The sequence below is a fragment of the Rattus norvegicus genome, chromosome 2 (assembly GCF_021556685.1).
Source record: "Rattus norvegicus strain SHRSP/BbbUtx chromosome 2, alternate assembly SHRSP_T2T, whole genome shotgun sequence".
NCBI classification, from domain to species: Eukaryota; Metazoa; Chordata; class Mammalia; order Rodentia; family Muridae; genus Rattus; species Rattus norvegicus.
Genome location: NC_141535.1, coordinates 95178513 through 95184232, shown reverse-complemented (window position 1 = coordinate 95184232; position 5720 = coordinate 95178513). Strand labels below are relative to the sequence as shown.

The 5720-nt window shown below is 37.6% G+C and overlaps 1 pseudogene; it reads left to right on the top strand.

Annotated features, from left to right (window-relative positions):
* The first annotated feature begins 760 nt into the window (after positions 1-760).
* On the top strand, positions 761-3922 carry Hdac1-ps11 (Histone deacetylase 1, pseudogene 11; annotated as a pseudogene).
* Positions 3923-5720: the final 1798 nt, after the last annotated feature.

Genomic DNA, 5720 nt, shown 5'->3' with positions numbered 1-5720 from the left:
TTAGAATGAAAAACCCATCAACTTAACATTTATAGCACAGACGGTTTTGATGAAACACATGAGCAAGCTTTGAAAATGGAAATATAACACAACAAAACTGAAGAACACAATTGCTGATTTTTACTGAGTGTAAAGCCAAAACCTTATCCCATGTCCATGCGAAAGCAAGCAACAGAAGCAGCACATGGTTCTCAGTGAGTTTGTGGAATAAACATCTCCTCTGGTAACCTCTGAATTTCTCAGTGCCAAAATGCTCTCTCATGATGAATGCTGAAGTTGCAATAGCTAATTGTGTTTCCAAAAGCTCTCTGAGCCATATACTACATCACACAGCTAATCGAAAGCAAAATCATTTTTATGGAGCAGATTGTGAAAAATCAGCCTCTGAACATAGATGTGATCGACTTAATGATTACCTTGATGGACAGCATTTCTCCTTGACTGGCATTTGTTGTGATGAGTTATGTGCCAGCACAAAGGTGCCAGTGTGGAAAGGTAGAGTTTAATTTGTAACAGAGCAACTCTTCAAAGCAAAATTAAATGAGAATATATATCTGACAAGATGAGACCTGATAAAGGATTAGATAAAGCAGCCCACTGTCTGGATCCTGCCCTACACATTTCCTCACATTGAACCAAGGCATTAACACAGCATCTTTGTCTTGTTGGATGGTGACAACAACTGATTTCCCTAAATTTAGAAGGATGAATTAAAAAGTAGGTCATCAGAGACTGACAGGAGGGCTAGGTAGCAAGCAAGATGGTGCAGACTCAGGGCACTAAGAGGAAAGTCTGTCACTACTAAAATGGCATGTTGGAAACTACTATTATGAACAAAGCCACCCAATGAAGCCTCATCAAATCCACATGACCACATTCTGATATCCAACAATGATATCTACCAAAGAAAGGAAATCTATCAGACTCACAAAGCCAATGCTGACATGACCAAGTACCACAATAGTGACTACATTAAATTCTTATATTTTATTTGCACAGACAATGCATCTGAATACAGCAAGTACATGCAGAGATTCAATGTTGGTGAGGACTGTCCAGTATCTGATGGCTTGTTTGAGTTCTGTCAGTTGTCTACTGGTGGCTCTGTGGCAAATGCTATGAAACTTACTTAATAAGCAATAGACAGACCTTGCTGTGAACTGGCCTGCAGTCTGGCATTATGCAAACACGTTTGAAACATCTGACATCTGTTACATCAAGTATTTTGTCTTGGCCGTACTGGAACTGCTGAAGTATCACCAGAGGGTGCTGTACATTGACATTGATATTCACCAGTTTGACAGGGTGGAAGAAGTCTTATATACCACAGACTGGGTCATGACTGTGTCCTTCCATGAATATGGAGAGGAACTGGGGAGCTATGGCATATTAGGGCTGGCAAAGGCAAGTACTTTGCAGTAAATTACCACTCTGAGATGGGATCCATGATGACTCCTATGAAGATATTTTTCAAGTCAGTCATGTCCAAAGTAAAGGAGATGTTCCAGCCTAGTGCAGTGGTCTTACAGTGTGACTCCGATTCCCTGTCTGGAGGTCAGTTAGCTTGCTTCAGTCTGACCATCAAATGGCATGTAAATGTGTAATATTCATGAAAAGTTTCAACTTGCCAATGCTAATTCTGGGAGGAGGTTGTTATAGCATCCATAAGGTACTCAGTGCTGGACTTACACAAAAGCTGTGGCCCTGGACACAGAGATCCTATTGCAGTAAAATTAAAAAGGCACATTTTGCAATTGGTTCTGCAGGCACTACTTCAGGCTTTGTCCCCCACACATATTGCTCCTCACTTTCTCTTCCGGGCTCCCTCTGACCTGGGCAGTTGCAAGCTGTTCATTCACAGTTCTCTTGGTGGGTTGCCACCATGCAAGGCATACACATCTCAATTCAAGGCGGGCCCTGTAAGTCCCGCCACCACACACTCTTTTGAACTCAAGTGGTCACATGAAAGAACACATCACACAATAACCTCTGATCCAATTGATAAGATATAATTTGCCCATCTAGACAGCACAAAATCCTATACGCATCTTCCCCTTAAAAATAGTTATAAAAACCTGTATCTATGCACAGAGAAGAATCTAAATATCTGCCGCCATGTTCTCCCAGCTCCTCCTCTTCACTCTGGCCCCCTCTCTACGGCTTCTCCCTCCCTTCTAAAACATCTGTTCCTGCCTCCCTTCCCTTTGGTCCAATGACAGGCCTTGAATTATCTTGTATAATAATCTTGTACGGTATAATGACACCAACCTACAAGATCCCTAATGAGCTACCATACGATGACTACCTAGAATACTTTGGGCCAGATTTTAAGTTTCACATCAGCCCATCCAATATGACTAACCAGAACACAAATACATACATAAAGAGATCAAACAGAGGCTCTTTGATAATTTGAGGATGTTATCTCATGTCCCTGGGGTCCAAATGCAGGCAATACCTGATGATGCCATCCCAGAAGAGAGTGTTGATGAGGCCAAAGAAGACCTAACAATCTCCATCTGCTCCTGTAACAAACGCATTGCCTGTAAGGAAGAATTTTCCAATTTAGACGAGGAGGGAGAAGGTGGTTGTAAGAACTCTTCTAACTTCAAAAAAGGGAGAAGAGTCGAAACATACTACGAGAAAGAAAAATATCCCAAGGAGAAAAAAGTAGTCACAGAAGAAGAGAAAAACCATGGGGGAGAAGTCAAAGGGGCAAAAGAAGAGGTGAAGTTAGCCTCAGCAAGGTCTGCAGCTCTATCTTCCAAATCCCTCACTTTTCCCCAGTCTCAGATTTTATATTTTTATTCTTCTGGATATTTATATAAAATATATTAAATATAATGTCTTCAATGACTAGATAGGAACCAGGTACCTGAGACTAGGGCAGTGGTGCTGGGAGAACTCTTCCCAAAGCTACCTCATCAGTCTTGCCCTAGGTTTTATCTTTGAACTACATGTTGTCTGAGTGGAAAGAAAATAGCTGGAGGACAAAATCATGAGCTACCTAGTGTCTGCTTAGGAGCTCTGTTCAGATGGCCTTAGTAAGCATCTAAGCAGGGTGATTGGGTCTTCTGGGGCTTGTTTTCAGGCTTGTGTAAAAAAAATCAGCCATATTTAGATTGGTTCTGTTTATACATTCCCACTGGTCTTAGGAAAGCAGAGAAACTTACATTCATTGCCTTGCCTTCTCTCAATTCTGCAGATGAGGGTTGTTATCCTTGCTTCCATGTATATATGGCATGACCCCCAGCCAGTTCTGAAGCTAAAGGCAGGCTTATTTTTCCCCAGTCTGCTTTTATTCCATTTAAATTACATGCAAGTAATAAATAAAGTCAATTCTAGGTTAATGGAACAAGCAAGACAATAAACAAAAATATTCAAGGAACAAGCAAAGCAAAAGTACTGTGATCACTGTTTCTAAGGGCTTATCAGGATGACCAAGATACCTGAGCAGATACTTCCTGTCCTAGCCCAACGTCATATTCTTGCCTGAAACCTACTTCTTTGTTCTAGCCAAAATCAGATTCCTTTCTGAGTTTACTTCCCTGTTCTGGTCCAATGACAAATTTCTGCCAAGCAGCCCCAAAAGCTCTTCATATCTCCTCCTTTTTTATTTTATAAACAACACTGCATCAGTCTTAGGTTGTTCTGACAAAGATGCCTTCCTTACTTATTGTGGAATATGTATTATCAAAAGCAATGCTATTCTCTCTTAGGTTGGTAAGGCTCTGTGCAGAACTTACCCATCTCTGACTGCCAACCTGTTGAATTAATAACTCTGTATGGGGGTCCATTTTTAGTTTCAGGCCATGTATTTTGGCCTTCAACATGAGATACTTTCATTTTGTGACTCACCAAACTCATGTCTTCCAGAAAGTCCCTGAAAAGGAATCAGTGTGAAGAAGTGGGACAAATCTGAGGGAAATGCTGTGCAAAACCTACACTGTCCTTAGTTGTAAAAAACAAAACTTCATTTAAAAGTTAATTCACTGAAAGTAATTCTGTAGAAAGGTGCCACTGTCATCAATACGTACCGAATGCTTTGGGCATAAAAGAAATTATGGTAGTGCAAAGAATAAAATGGAAAAAGAAACACTGTAGATTAAACTGTGTTAATTTGAAGATTACTTGGAAAGTGATAAGAAGGAAAAGTGATCTTTCAGAGAGGGTTATTTTCCTGAAGATTTCACATCCTGACTCATCAGGAGGATTATGGGACAGAATAGGGATGCCTAGAGCAGGAAGAGAAGATATCCATCTCAATCAGCTTTCATTGGCTTGTACAAAGAATTCTCAGTGTATATTCTTATTATACTGTACTAGTATATTGTTTCATATATTATTATTTAGCGACTTTTTTATATCTTCTCTTTTATTTGGTTTTTAAGTCTACTGTTTCAGATATAAGTATAGCCATTACTATTTGTTTTCAGATTCTGCTTGCTTGTTATTTTCTATTCATTCCACTTCATCTATGCATGGATTTTCCAATAAGGTATCTTTCTGGTAGGAGACAAACAAATGCAATTGTTTAGTAAATTGGTTGTTCTTCATCTTTTAATTAGAAAGTCAAGCCCATTTATATTTAGGGTTATTATTGAGCAGTATTTTCTAACTTCTAAATTGTTTTTGTTTTCTTAATTGAATAACTTTTGTTCTTTTCTTTTTCATCTTACTCAAGTTAAGAATTCATTGTTATTAGTCTAAAACATTTCCTTGTTACCATTTGTTCACATATTCCTCTCATTAAGTATATTCTTTTCCAAAGATGTGTATTTGTAACTATTTTTCTTCTTTCTCCCTCTTGTTTACAATTGTATATTTTTAAATGCTCACAAATCATTTAATTTTGTTATACCTATTTTGTTCTAATAATATATAAAACAATATACTCTTTACATCTGCAAAAATAGTGAATGACCTCTTAGGAGAGGATACTTAGTCCAACAGAGGTGACTGCATGTTGTGAAGAAATCTCGAGGATCATAGCTTTCCTGAGTCCTTGATACACATTAGTATGGTTTGTGGATGAGACTTTAATTCAGATGAGTTATGCATCCTTCTACAAGCAATTACTCATCTATAGTCCTGTAACTCCAAGAAACTTGTTGATTTACCAACCTTGTGTAGAACAATGTCTTGTCCATGTTATAAATGCCTTATCTAGGGGTAAATAGAAATTTGCTCATAACTCTCAAGAAGTCACATAATACTGATGAAATTTGTCATAATGCATAAATCAATATTTTGTCCTTGCACTTGTTAACAGTATGTCTTTGTTCTGTAGTGCTAATGCTAGCATTTGACTATAAAGTGATATGTTCTTTTCTCATCATGTCTATTTTAGATTTTTTATTTCTTACTTACTTTACTTTCCTACATGGTTAATTTTATTTTTCAGTATGTGAAAATATAGACCAGAAGCTTATGTTATCTTTTTGGAAAAATGGTTAATTCTATTTTGAGGATTTTTACATTAATTCCTTATCTAGAGCAAAAATTATTTAGGAAGTATTGAAATTATTGGAGAGTCTGAATGGCTTTATTGTACATATTTTATCCAAACGTTTGAGAATTTTTCTACTTTAAAGTCATTTTGTATTGTATGTGTTTAATGTATATGTCAGATAATTCTGGTACTCGGCAGATTCCCTAGTCTCTTGACGATGTCCCATAATTCTTATATACATGGTTAGTATATTTGTTTATAGATATAT